The 15,116-nt window shown below is 44.7% G+C and overlaps 1 pseudogene; it reads right to left on the bottom strand.

Moving 5' to 3' along the window:
- Positions 1-5,865: 5,865 nt before the first annotated feature.
- On the bottom strand, positions 5,866-6,215 carry LOC129681088 (60S ribosomal protein L30-like; annotated as a pseudogene).
- Positions 6,216-15,116: the final 8,901 nt, after the last annotated feature.

Consider the following 15,116-nt stretch of genomic DNA (forward strand, 5'->3'; position numbering starts at 1 on the left):
GTGTAAGCCAAATAAGCCCTTTCCTCCCCAACTGCTTTTTGGTCATGGTGTTCATCACAGTTACAGAAAGCAAACTATGATGGTTACTCTTCAGTGTCAACCTCACTAGGGTTACAATCACCTGAGACACTGAGGCTCCTTTTCTGTTTGTCATTTGGGGAATATCCAGAGGTTTAACAGAGAAGAAAATACCCATCCCAGATGTGGTTTACATTATCTCATGGGCAGGGTCCAGATGTAATGAAAAGGAAAAGGAGAAAACCAGGGAACCCTGGAGTTGTCCTCTCTGCTACCTGGGCAGTTGCCATGTAAACACTCTACAACGCATGTTCATGTTGACATCATCTGAACCAATCTTTCAGGGCTTTCCTGCCATGACGGACAGAGACCCTCTGGATGATCCAAAATAAGTGTGTTCTCTATAACTTCCTTCTGTCAGGCATTCTGCCATAGAGACACAACAGCCATGAATAAAGCCTGTTGAGAGACAGATGGAGGGTCTGTCTAAAAGAGATGTCCTGGCTAGTTTTCTGTCAACTTGATGCAAGCCAAGTCATCTGAAAGGAGGGAACCTCAACTAAAAAACTGCCTCCATAAGACCCAGCTGTGGGGTCTTTGCTTCTTCCTTCCTTCCTTCCTTCCTTCCTTCCTTCCTTCCTTCCTTCCTTCCTTCCTTCCTTCCTTGGACACAGGATTTCTCTGTGTAGCCTTGGCTGTCCTGAACTCACTTTGTAGACCAGGCTGGTCTCGAACTCACAGTCATCCATCTGCCTATACCTCACGGATTCTGGGTTTACAAGTATGTGCCGATGTGTCCAGCTGGGTATTTTCTTAATTAGTGGTTAATGGGTCCAGTCCATTGTGGGTGGTGGTATTCCTGGGGTGGTTCTGTAAGAAAGCAGGTTAAGCAAGCCAAGAAGAGTGCGCCAGGAAGCAGCCTTTCCCTATGGCCTCTGCATCAGCTCCTGCCTCCAAGTTCCAGCCCTGCTTGAATTCTGTCCTGACTTTCTTCAGTGGTGGACTATTAGGATGTGGAAAGTGGACTCCTGTGGTTCTGAGTCTCCCAGGAGGCCTGCATGCTGCCAGGTTGGAAGTGCTTACTTCTCCCTCAGGGAAGTTCGAGGGCCATTGACTTCCAATCGGGAAAAGGGTAAAGTGCAGGGTCAAAGGTTCCACCTCTCCCAGGAATCCTAGACTCTGGGCTGAGAAGGATGGGACACAGACCTGAGATCCATGCCAGAAGATCTCTGGTTCAGCCTGAAATGCATGAGAAAAGATTTTTCTGCAGTAAGTGTTACTGCTCTTTTTACTGGGCTGCCGGCACCAGGCCAGGTGGCAGAGGGGAGTTCAGGACTCAGAAGTCCAAGCAGGCAGCAATGAGGGCCCAGCCTGACTCTGGTGAGTCTGTGGCTGCTTTGGGAACAGCTGGCCACTTGCTCCAGCACATGGGCACTGTAGTAGGTAGAGCATCTCGAGAAAAATAGTGGCCTGCTCACAGCTCTAGCAGTGACCAAGACATTCTTTGTTGAGGAGGGGAGCCCTTCTTTTCCCCAGAATAAATGACAAGTAGATGGCACTAGCCGGTTTATGTCGTATGAAACAGGGGCTTATAAGCCTTGGGCAGTGGGAGGGGTTTTGAGGATGAGTGCATGTGACTGGGACTAGGATGCTGCAATGCTCTATTTGTGTGGGGAAAGATAACACGAGACAAGCTCATGTGAGAAGACCTGTAACGCTGAGTGGCCACCTGTAACCTTGGGGGCCATATCATATGATCCTGAGGCAGGCACAGAAAACAGTGAGAGAGCTTTGTCCCACACCATTTGTTCTCAGGATGAGATTTTAAGTCTCAAATGTGAGACCTCCGGTGTTTGAACATGCTCCAATCTTGCTAGTCCCATGCCAATTCTTCTGTAGGCATGGTGTACGAGCCCAACAGATTCCAAATAATACTTTTTCTTCCCAACTTGCTTTTGGTCATGGTATTTTATCATAGCAATAGTAACCCTAACTAAGACAAGGGGCATGGGGCCCCCATCTGAAGAAATTACATGAGGGCATGTTCAGAGGAGTTAGATGGAAGTTCTGTATAAAGGATAGTGGCTCTGCTTGGAGAAGTTAGAGGAGGACTTTCCTGTGATGAGGACCACAGTTGTGGGGAGTGTCGAGATGCGTCTTTTGGAGGCCCATAGAGAATGGAGAGTGAAGTGTCAGTGACTCCAAAGGCTCCTCGAAAGATCCTGACACATTGCACACAGTGTTGAGTCCTAGCACACTAGTGAAGTCTCAAAATCTAAGGCTAGCATTGTGACTGCTTCCCCCTCTTTACAGGTGTCTTCTAAGATGACCTTGCTCCCATCCCCCACATTTCCCTATAGTTGTACCAACCTGATTGATTATTATTGGTGCTTCAAGCTAGCATGGATGGTTTGATTGATCTTTCAGTCATTTAAAGGCTTTTACATTGGACAATAAAGTTAGATCTGCACCTTGAGTCCGTTCTCTGGAGTCTGATTCCTGGGATTCTGCATGGATCTGTTGCCACTCACCCCCTCTCCCCAGTTCCTGATCCCCACACAGCGATGGGCATTCTGGTTCCAGTGTCTTTGCATCATGAGGTATCACTTTAAACATTGCTCTTTCTTATGGGGTCGAGCTAGCTCTGTGGTGCCACCTGGCTTCTTGGAGGAGGAGGATGGAAGGTTCTGGAGAAGGGTGTAGAGAATAACGGAGAAGGCTGGAACATTCTTTTGCAAAGGACAGATATAGGCCAGTTTTGAAAGAGGTTTTCCCGACACTGTAAGGTGTTGAGAGGGTTTTCATGGACAATGTGTTGGGTTAGCTTTGTGTCAGGGAACAGTGAGAATCACTTGGCTGCAGTGGAGAGAGGCAGGCACTGGGCAGGAGGAATACACGACTGGGGCCAGAGCACCTGTCTCCCTTGGCCACCCCTCTGCTTCAGCACTCAGTCTCTAATCTACAGTATCATGTATAAAGTAGGATTGGCACGAAAGACGAATCCCTCTGAGTCTTGGAGCCCCAGCCTGTGTTGGGCAGGTATGACCAACCTCTGCTTTGCCCATCCTTAGTCTTCCAGGCGCTCCAGGAGGGTGTCTCACTCCATGCCTCCACATGTGTGAAAGAGGCTCTACCAGCAGTCCTGCTGCTATTCTTTGTGTTGGCTGTCTCCATGCCAGTCTTCAAAGAGGAAAGCTCAGATTCGGTCTTGCTCTACTTCTGCAGTGCAGCCCTCCGACTCCTGGAACATAAGGGCCGTTCCAATGTTTACTGAGCAAATGAATAATGGAAGGAGAAAGAAAGAAGGAAGGAAGGAAAAGGAAGTGTACTGACTAGTTTTATGTCAACCTGACACAAGCTAGAATCATCAGAGAGGAGAGAACTTTAATTGAGAAAATGCCTCCATGAGATGTGGCTGAAAGTCAGTTTCTTTCTTTTTTTTTTGAAAGTCAGTTTCTTAGTGATTGATGCAGAAAGGCCTAGCTCAGGACTCCTGAGCTGGTGGTCCTGTGTTCTACAAGAACGCAGGCTGATGAGGCATTGAGGAGCAAGCCAGTTAGCAGCATATCTCATGGCCTCTGCATCAGCAACTTCCATCAAGTTCTGCCCTGTGTGCGTTCCTTCTCTCACAGCTTTTGATAATATGAAACTGTGAGAGAAATGAACTCTTTCCCCCTGGTTGTGCTTTGAATGAAAATGTCCGCCATAAACTCATAGGAAGTGGCATTATTGAAGGTGTGGTCTGATTGGAGTAGGTGTGGCCCTATTGGAAGAAGTGTGGGGGATGGGGGGGAGTGGGCTTTAAGGTTTCAGAAGCACAAATCAGGCACAGTGTCTTTCTTTCTTCCGCTGCTGATGATCAGGATGTAGAACTCTCAGATGCTTCCCCAGCACCGTGTCTGCCTGCTTGTCATAATGCTTCTCGCCATGATGATAAAGGATAAATCTCTGAGCTGTAAGCCAGCCCCAATTAAATGTTTTTTTTTTTTTAATAAGAGTTACCGTGGTCATGGTGTTTCATCATAGCAATAGTAACCACAACTAAGATAGGAAGGGAGGGAGGGAAGGAAGGAAGGAGGAAGGAAAGATGAAAGAAAGATCTTTCTATACTCTTTGGTGCTTTAAGGCAGTGGGGGTGGAGATGAGGTCTCAGAGGCTCCTGACTCATTTTCTCCTCTTGGAATTAATTCTGTAATGGCTCAACTGAAAGTCTAGGGATCCAGTTTCCCTCCGTGAGCCTTGGGCAGCACTTGCAGATAAAGTGTGGTCACACTGGCCTTAAAGAGGGACACCGCTGGCCCTGTGGTAGCACTTTGGTGTTCTCACCAAGTTGGTCTACAGGGGAATGACCTGTTGTTTATTAAGAGTTAGCTGTAGGCTACTCATCCTTTGACACACTCATCCATTCATCAGATGAGTAAGGAGTTATCCTGGACCAGTGGCCTTGCTGACATCTTCACATAGTGTAACAGGAAAAACAGCTGAAGTTATATGTATTAGTTTTCAGTATCTTTAGTTTACAAGCCAACTGTTTATCACATTAGGACATGGATCCATAAATAAATTTGAAAGCAGTAAAGTTGAGGTCGCAGACCTCAACTTGAGTCAGTGACTTGTAAATATATTTGTCTGTGTCATTGGTCCCTCTATTATTAATGTCATGGCTTTCACTGTAGTTATCAATCTCACCCAATTACCAAGGTCCTTGAGAAGCCTTTGTTCGCACTGGTCCCCGTGGACTAGTCCTTGCCTATCTGCGAAACAGAAGGCTGTATCTGATTCTGACAGGATTTCAGATGCATCATCCCTTTCCGTTAGTGCTTGAATTTTTCCTTTACTTTCCCCCTATTCTCTCTGTGTTTTTCTATTATCAAGCACGCAGGGTCCTAAACTGTGGGGCACAAGTCTAAACTGGATTATATAACTGAATGTGGGTGGTATGAAATATTTGGCAATTGTAAAAGGTTTCTGAATGTGCAGCAATCAAAAGCTAATTTAAAGTGAAATACTCCACAAGGGCAGGTATTTCTGGCCATGCTTACCTGTGCAGTGTCATGTGATTTCACCACAGTCCTGGGCTGCTGCCCAGTTCTGCTTTGTTTTGTGAGACAGGGTCTCACTCTGTAATTCCGGCTGGTCTGGAAGGTGCTACATAGACCAAGGTAGACTTTAACTCACAGGTATCTTCCTGCCTCTTCCTCTTGCGTGTCAGGATTGATTATAGGGATAAGCTACCACACTGCTTGTAGCTCTGATTCTGAACTCATAACAGAGACACTTTGTATTACACATGCCATCATGCCACACAATACCAACAGACACTGAAACACATGTTATGAATTACAGGGATTTTACTGTACAGTACATGCAAAGTTTTCTGCTCTTACAGAATCAACAGTTTAATTACAGGACACACTATTCTTCAACATCCAAGAAGCAAATGTGTATATCTTTGAATTATGTTATGTTAAAATGCTTAGTTTTAAGAATTGCTGTCTGATGAGGCTGAAGAAAATGGCTCAGTTTTTAAGAGCACTTTCTGCTTTTGTAGAGAACTCAAGTTTTCAAAGATTGGAGTTCATCTTCCAGCACCCATGCTGTGTGGCTCACAAGCATCTGTAACTCCAGCTCCAGGGGAGCTGATAACAGCTTCTTCCCTCTGTTGACGCCAGCATGCACAGCACGCACAGCACACACAGCACACACACATACATGTAGATAAAGATAAAATTAAAATATAAAAAGAAAGACATTACTCTATGCAGCTGTAAAGTCAGAAAAAGGTGTTTTTGTTGTTTTGTTTTGTTTTAAAGGTGCTCTGGTAAAGTTTTATTAAACTTTCCTGGTTTACTTTTCACCAGTCTGTTCCGGCACGCTTCTAATAATATCAGAATCACCTGGGCCAATGACAGCCAGTGTGCACACTCTGCAGTATTTTCCACACGCTGTGCCCAAGTCAATATTATTGCCACTGTAGCGATGGACACCAGTTTTAGCCAACATGGCATTGTATTCTATTTCAGATTTCCTCAGAGCTGGGCAGCTGTTGGCCAGAATAACCAATTTCGCTTTGCCTTGTCTGATCATCTTAAGAGTCTGTTTGTATCCCAGAACATACTTTCCACTTTTCATACAAGTTGAAGCCTAGAGTTGATCGACTCCAGAGGTTTTTTTTTTGTTTGTTTATTTATGGCCATCATCTTCCTGCCTTAGGTGCAGGACAATCCACAACCAAGATCACTCGCCCAGAAAAAAGTTTTAATTGCCTTTTGAGTTGCTGCAGTAATTACCTGTCTTATTGCTGAGGTAAAATACCCTGACAAAAGCAACTGGAAAGAAAGGGTTTCTTTGTTTTCTTTTTCTTTTTTAATTATTATCATTTATTACAATTTATTCAATTTGTATCCCACTGTGGACCCCTCCCTCATCTCCTCCCAATCCCACCCTCCCTCCCTCTTCTCCCCCTATAGCCCTCCCCTAGTCCACTGATAGGGGAGGTCCTTCTCCCCTTCTATTTGATCCTAGCCTATCAGGTCTCATCAGGACTGGTTGCATTGTCTTCCTCTGTGAACTGGTAAGGCGGCATCCCTCAGGGGGATCAGAGAGCCAGCCACTGAGTTCATGTCAGAGATAGTCCTTGCTCCCCTTACTAGGAAACTGAGGTGCCATGGGCTACATCTGAGCAGGGGGTTTTAGGTCCTCTCCATACATTGTCCTTGGTTGGGGTATCATTCTCTTCAGGGCCCCCAGGGCTCAGTTTCTATGGCTCTATTGGTCTTGAAAGGGTTTGTTTTGATTTAACAGGTCAAGGAGACGTCTGTTGTGGCTTGGAAGGCATGGCTGCAGGAGTTGGAGGCGGGTCACATTGCATCCATAGAAAGCAGAGAGAAACGTTGGTGCTCAGTTTACTGTGTCCTCTTTTTTTTTTTTTTTCAATCCAGGACCATAGCCCTGGAGAATGCTGCTACCCACGTTTAAGGTGGGTCTTCCCACTTCATTTAAGTCTACTTAGTCTCTTACAGACCTGCTCAGAGATTTGTGCCCAAGGTGATTCTAGATTCTGTTATGTTGACAATATAGACCATCAGACTTGATAATTTGAGTTTTATAAGATCAAATGACAAGGCTGAAAGATGACTCAGTGGTTAAAAGCAGTTGTTAAGAGACCTAGGTTCCCAGCACCCACATAGTGGCTCACAAATGTCTGTAACTCTAGTCCCAGGGGATCTAAAGCCCTCTTCTAACCTTTGAGGGCATCAGGCATGTACATGGTACACATACATACAGACATGCATATAAGTTGCTCATACAAAACAAATCTAAATTTAAAAGATCATGCAATAAATTTTAGCTTGGGATTAGGACAGAATTTCCAACAATTTCTGAAATATAACTTGACATACTTTTACCATTTTGTATAGGTAAAAATCAGAATGTATACAAAGTATTTTGATCACATTTACCCTCAATTACCCTCCCTTGTACCTCTCAGTTCCCACTGGCCTCTTCTTTCCTATGGCTCCTCTTCTACTTTCATGTCTTGTGCTTGTATACCATCTTGTACCAACATTTAGCATATATTACCAATATTTAGCATATAAAGAACTTGGATAGAGTTCAACTTCTCTGTGTCAGTCCTAAAAATATCCAATACTGGGGCTGGGGAGATGGTTTACTCGGTAAAGTGCTTGCCACACTGGCATGGGTACGTGAATGTGATCCTCAGCGCCCACACAGAAAAGTTGGCTACAGCAGTGTACGCTGTAATCACAGCACTGGGGAGGTGGAGGCAGGAGGATCCCCTGGGCTCAAGATGAGTTTCAGGTTCAGTAATAATTTGTTCAAAATTTAAGTCAGACAAAACTCAATGGGGAGAAGAAGAAGAAGAAGAAGAAGAAGAAGAAGAAGAAGAAGAAGAAGAGGCAATAATGAGCTTGTGAGGGGGACGTAGTGACGGGGATCTGGGAGGAACTAGAGGAGAGGAGTAGGGCTGGATAAAGCAAAATACATTGTATGAATGCGTTAAATTCTCAAAGAATAAATACAAATATTTAAAAAAACAAAGCATTAAAACAACAACAAAAATAAGAAACTGTTCAGCAGGTAAAGCCCTTGTTGCTATGTCTGACCACCTGAGTTTTCTGTGTCCAAGACTCACAGCTAGACAGTTCTTCAAGTTGTCCTCTGACCTCCACATGAACACCTGGGCACATGCATGCCTCACCTCCCCCAGTAAACAAATGAGAAGAAAGTTGTAACAAATAATTAGGTGGGGGCTAGAGAGCCGGCCTCAGCAGTTAAGAGCACAGGCTACTCTTCCAGAGGACCCTGTTCAATTCCAGTACCACATGTGGCTCACAACTGACTGTAACTCCAGTCCCAGGGGTTCAGTGCCCTTTTTGGCCTCCACAGGCACTGCACAAACATAATGGAGCCAAAACACACACATCAAATACAAATAAAGGAAAATATATTAAAAAAAATAGAGAGCAATTGAGAAATGCTCCTACACAGGCGCGCGCGCACGCACGCACGCACACACACACACACACACACACACACACTTTACACACATGTTAACACAGACACACAAGAATAGTAAATGCTTATTGTGTGTTTACCATGAGCCAACCGTAATCCCAATGTGTGTGTGTGTGTGTGTGTGTGTGTGTGTATGTATGTGAAAATTTGACTCAAGCCAAGTCATCTGAGAAGAAAAACTCTCAACTGAGGATTTGCCTCCATCACACAGGTCTGTGGGGACACTTTTTTGATTGGTGTGAGAAGTCCAGCCCACTGTGAGCAGTGCCATGTCTAGGCCAGACAGTTGTGAGTTCTGTATGAAACAAGCTGAGCAAGCCGTGAGGAGCAAACCAGTAAGCAGGGTTCCTCCATGGCTTCTGCTGGACTTCTTGTCCTGAAGTCCCTTCATGGTGGACCGTGAACTATAAAGTGAAGTAAACGCTTTCACTCCCAAATTACTTTTGGCTAGTGTTTATCACAGCAATAAAAAAGCTGACCAGGGCACAAACTCTGGGGTCAGATATTAACCCTTACAGGCCTGGGGCAGAAGTCTTCAGCGTCTTCAGTCCCGGAGGACTGCCCACTGGTGACCTTCAGAATTCCATCCTGGAAAACAAGGTGAGTCACTATGCCACTTCTCAATGAATGGTCTCCCCCAATGGTCCTTCCAGCAGACCATGCCTTTCACAGCAGAAGTACAGATAAAAATACACCTGTGATTGACAAGGGCTCACCGGAACGTCATAGAGCAGTTGGTATTCCACCCCAGAACTTTGCGGCCCATTTATTGGCCTATGTCTGCCATGTGAAGCCTCACACAGAAACTATCTATGGGTGGAGATTTACTATTCCTATACAGATTCAAAGCTTAACACATTTTTTTTTTTTTTTGCTTTTATCATAATGTCAGCAAGAAAGGCAGAGTGCGTGGGAATAGCCTTCTGACATCAAATTATATGCTTAAATGCTTCCACAAGACTCCTTTTCCACATCCCAGGCACCTGAAAGTTTCACAATAGTTTTTAGCCAATCTGGTTGTATGACCTTCAAAATGAAACAAACAGGAGGCTCCCTCAGCTGGGGACAGAACTATCCCAGAAACCTAGGAAGCCTTGAAGCCTTTGGCCAACTAGCATCAGAAGCCTCAGCAAAGTGTCAGCTTGGCTAACAGAAGAAAGTTGCTCTTGTCAGGCTGACTGTGGCATCTGGGCCGAGACACAGCTATCCCCCTGTCTCTGTAGTGAGTGAGTAGCTGTGAGGACCCCCAGGAATTCCAGCATGTACAATGCCCAAGTCCCTTGGCTACTGTGATGTAGAATGCGCATCTACCTGCACATTATCTCTCATGTGCTTTAGAGTGCTGCTAGGCTGCTGAGCATCCCTTAGTGCGCAGTGGAGATCAGTGTTGGATTGTACTGTCAGGAGAGCTTTGGTGGTCTCACACATACACACGTGTTAAACTAACGAGCTGTTATCCTGATGACAAGTATCTGCAATCCTAGAACTTGGGAGACAGATGCAGGAGCATTACCATGAGTTCAAGTCTGGCCTGGGTTACATAGTGAGACTTTATCTCAAAAACCTTAATATTTCATACAACTGTTTTTTAAAAATGTTGAGGCTGGAGAGATGGCTCAGTGGTGAAGAGCGCTTGCCACTTTTGCAGAGGATCCTGGTTGGAGTCCCAGTACCCATATGGTGGCTTGAAAATCCAGTTCCAGTGGATCTGGTGTCCTCTTCTAACTTCCACAGTCACTCATACACAAAATAAAAATACATAAATCTTTTAAAAATGTCATTTTGATTAAATGACACTTAATTTTTTCAAAGGTACAGATAGAGTTGCCAAAATGATAAAAACTTTAAAAAAAAGCAGATATGATCAATAATTAAAATTTTTTGCCTATACTGGCATATGCCTTTAATCTCAGCACTCTGGAGGCAGCTCTCTTGAGTCTGAGGCTAGTTTGGTCAATCTAGAGAGTTCCAAGCCAATCAGGGCTACATAGTAAGATCCTGTCTAAAAACAAAACAAAACAAAACAAAACAAAACAAAACAAAAACAAAAACATGCCTAGGTATAAATTCTTCAGAATGAAAGAAATTTTAAGGATAAATGTGGGTTTGTGTATTTATTTTTGCAGTGCTGGGGATTCATGAGACCTGACTATTGCATCCGGAGTGCCCCCAAAGAGAAGAGAAGAGGCTACAGCAACGATGAACAAAGCTACATGAAGAAATTGACACAAAATACCATGGAAAGCTCATGAGGGGATTTTCTATTTTTAACTTACTGCATTGACTGATTGATTGATTGGTTGGTTGGTTGACTGGGGCCATCCCAGGAAGGCAATGAAAAAGCCCAGATACAGAGAGCACAAACAAAATAAAAAAATTAAATGGCAGGTGTGAAAACATTGTACTGATAGTTCCACAAAATGTGAACAGCTGAAATACACTGTCAAGGACAGAGAATAACAGAGGAGAGTCAAATAATAGGAGCCAGCCACATGCAGTTGAAGGAACTCACTTCAGCTATCAAAAATGGCTAGTGTGAAAGAAAAAGTTTGCAAAGATGTCTGATGTAACGTTAAAAGAAAGCATTTATGGTTAATATTCAATAAAGTAGACTTAAGAGAGAAGAAAATTATCAGAGACAGAGAGGAACATTATATGGTAATATTATGAAACAGAAAACCCAGCAATCCTAATTATGTACCCTGTTGTATAGCTATTACACAGTGAAGCATTTCCTCCTGGAGAGAGGAGTTGACTCATTAGACTAAGAAAACTCAAAAAGTTTTAAACCTCCTCCCAAAGTGTGGTAGTGTGCTGGTTCATTTTATGTCGACACAAGCCATGGTCATCTGAAAGAAGAGAAGCTCAGTTGAGAAAATGCCTCCATCCAACCAGGCTGTTGGCAGGCCTGTAGGGTATTTTCTTTTCTCTTTTTTCAAAAAGATTTATTTATTTATTATGTATACAGTATTCTGCCTGCATGCCAGAAGAGAACTCATTATAGTTAGTTATGAGCCATCATGTGGTTTCTGGGAATTGAACTCAGGACCTTTGGAAGAGCAGCTGGTGCTCTTAACCTCTTATTTTTTCCTCAGCCCTGGGCATTTCTTATTTAGTGATTGATGTGGGAGGGCCCAGCCCATTGTGGGTGGCTCCATCCCTGGTTCGGGTTCTATAAGAAGGCTGAGCAGGCCATGATGAGCAAGCCAGTAAGCAGCACGTCTCTATGGCCTCTGCATCAGCTCCCCCTCCAGTTTCCTGCCCTGTTTGAGGTCCTGTCCCAAATTTCTTTGATGGTGAGCAGTCATGTGAAAACATAAGCCTAATAAACCCTTTCCTCCCCAAGTCGTTTTTGGTCATGGAGCTTGTCACTGCAAACGTAATTCTAACTAAGAGAAGTCCTTAGGAATACCTCTATCAGATTAGCCTGTGGGCAAGTCTATGGGGCACCTTCTTGATTAATGATTGGTGTGAAAGGGCCCAGCACACTGTGGGTCCTAGGTTGCATAATAAAGTGGGCAGAGCAAGCCATAAGGAATAAGCACCCCTCTATGATTTTTATTTCAGTTCTCACCTCCCAGTTCTTGCCTTGATCCTGTCCTGATTTTCCTTCATGAAGGACTGTAAGATGTAAAATGAAATAAACCTTTTCCTTCCCAAGTTGCTTTTGGTTGTAATGTTTACCACAGCAACAGAAAACAAACTAGGACAATGTAAAAATAGAAAACACAACAATCCTGTTTATGCAGGCAGTTGTGTTCTGTATGGAAACATTCCTTCTTCAGAATCAGGAAGCTCAGGGCTGGAGAGATGGCTCAGCGGTTAAGAGCACTGGCTGCTCTTCCAGAGGTCCTAAGTTCAATTCCCAGCAACCACATGGTGGCTCATAAACATGGAATATGATTTCCTCTTCTGGTGTGCATGAAAACAGAGCACTCATATGCAAACTAAATATAAATCTCAAAAAAAAAAAAAAAAAAAGAATCCGAGAACTCAAAGCCTCCTCTAAGAGTCACACAGATTGCTGGGAAGGAAGTGACTTCCACAAGTTGAGCCAGGAGCTCTAGGGATCTAGCTCCTGTCTGAAGGCAAAGAAATTAGGGCTCTTAGCAGGGAGAGCTAGGAGTATTGGAGGGCAGACCTCTTACAGCCCCTTGCAGCTTGCTTAGGGTTTCGGAACAGAATGCACTCCCGGGGTTCAGCCAAATGTATCTTCCATGGTGCAGTATGAATTAACTGGCTGGAGATGGCACATGGGTGGAGGTGAGACCTGTGTCTTAGGAAGTAGTCTGGCTGGAAGCAAAATCTTCAGCAGGTTGAACTCTGAGCAAGAGGGACTCCCCAGAGAGAGCATAGCATGCACAGGCAAATGGCCAGACTGCCAGTGCCCCGAGGTTCTGGGAGCCGCAGATGAAGGATGGGGAGCCTGTCCTGGGCAGCCATCCTCATTTCCCTCTGAGACAGTGACACATACGAGGACAAATGTGACAGCTATTTATTGAAACTTTTCCATGTAGCCAGCAACGGAGAGTTCTCGTGTGCTCTTGACAACACCCATGTGAGGAGGCATTGGTGTGCTTCTAGACAGATGCGCTACCCTGCACTGTCCCCACACAGGAGTGGAGCTATCAGCACAGGATCAGGGCCAGGCCAGGCTCCAGTCCTCTCATTCCTGTGCCCAGATTGGGTGCTCAATTATTCTGGTGATTACCGGGTTGGAGTACCCAGTTAGGCTGTTATTGATGACTGGGGTCTGGGTCAGGTGTTTTCAGGCCCTTTTTCTCTCATCCAATGGGAGACAAATTGAAATAAAGGCTTACACAGGTTTGCAAAAGTAGCAAAGAAACCTTTCCAAAGCAAAGTGGTAAAAAGATTATATTGCAAGAGAGTAATGGGCCACGATAATGAAGTTACTCAAGGATCTTGTTTACTGTTTGAGGCTTTCTTTTATGGGGTTCAAGCTTTTGGCTACTAAGGGTGTAATGAGAATGGTTCTGTTTTAATTGATAGACTAGATCACTTAATCTTATTTCTACTGCTTGTAGCCCTTCCCATAATGTATCTGATTTTAATCATACTCGTAAGAATAAGATCATAAATAGGGAATGCTCCTTAAAACTTAACTTGAGTACACATGTACCTAAAAGCAGTTCAGACTAGATTGGCCTGTATATATTGAGTACGTGTGGTGGTTTGGATAGGTACGGCCCCCATAAATTCATGTGTTTGAATGCTTGGCTCCTTTGGGAGTGGCCCTTTTAGAAGGTATAGAATTGTTGGAGTAGGTGTGACCTTGTTAGGGGAAGTGTGTCACTGTGGGGGCCAGTTTTGAGGTCTCCTATGCTCAAGCTATGCCCAGTGTGGTACACAGTCTCCTTCTCCTTGTCTGCAGATCAACATGTAGAATTCTGGGCTCCTCCAGCACCATGTCTGCCTGCATGCTGCCATGTGCCCTGCCATGATAATAGAGGAACAAACCTCTGAAAGGGTAAGCTAGCCTCAATTAACTGTTTTTCTTCATAGAATTGTCATGGTCATGGTGTCTCTTCACAGCAATAAAACCCTAACTAAACCCTAACTAAGACAGTGTACATTTAAATAGAAAGTGTCCAGGATTGATGGTTGTCAGGGTAGGAGAAACTTATCTCATTGTTCAGAGAGGGATGTATACATAGCTAATGCAGGTGGGAGTCTGAAGAGCTTAACAGGTACATCGGTGAGAGAGAGGTATAAGTACACAGCACATTTAGGTAAAAAAGCTAGGCTTCCAGATGTATTATCAGAAGAAGGATGTGCACAGCTCAATCCAAGCGGAATCCCACTCGCTAAGCTATTCTTCATGTTTTCCTGCCTCACAGCCATCCTCAAAAACAAGAGCAAAGCCTGACTGTGATGCATGTGGCTTCAGCACAACACTGTGTGAAGCCAAAGCTCAGGCATTTCTGTCCGCACACATTGCCAAGGTCAACCTGAGTGACTGACCTGGGCTGAATCTGCGAGCACTGCCACGAGTGAAGCCTACTGAAACATCTGAGGAAGAGCGTTCTTTCAAGAGTGTAGGGTTACCAGCTGGTGGTGGCGCATGCCTTTAATTTCAGCACTCAGGAGGCAGAGGCAGGTGAATCCCTGAGTTTGAGGTCAGCCTGGTCTACAGAAAGAGTTCCAGAACAGCCAGGGCTACACGAAAATACTGTCTAGAAAAAAAAAAAAAGAGTATAGGGTCTTATGTACATCAGCTGGGTAGCCAGGCTTCTTGGCCACTACAGTGCCGACTTGGGGCCCTTTCTGGGCACTGCTCTGTGTACAGGGTTGCAGCATCTGCTTTGTTGTAGAGGATCGAACCCAGTGGCCTTCCATGGTTGCTTTCCTTCTAAGGCTAGTGATGTGAAGGGCCTGGTACTGTGAGTTATTTGGAAAGAGAGAAGCAGAATCTGGGCGGGGTGACATAGCTGTGTTGCTAGGGTGCTTTCCCAGCTTGCCTGGAGCCCAGCATTCACCTCTAGCATACACTGGCCATGGTGGTGAATACCCGTAATCCCAGCACTGTCTCCCCAGAA

Source organism: Psammomys obesus, unplaced genomic scaffold, assembly GCF_907164565.1.
Source record: "Psammomys obesus unplaced genomic scaffold, mPsaObe1.curated_primary_1811, whole genome shotgun sequence".
NCBI classification, from domain to species: Eukaryota; Metazoa; Chordata; class Mammalia; order Rodentia; family Muridae; genus Psammomys; species Psammomys obesus.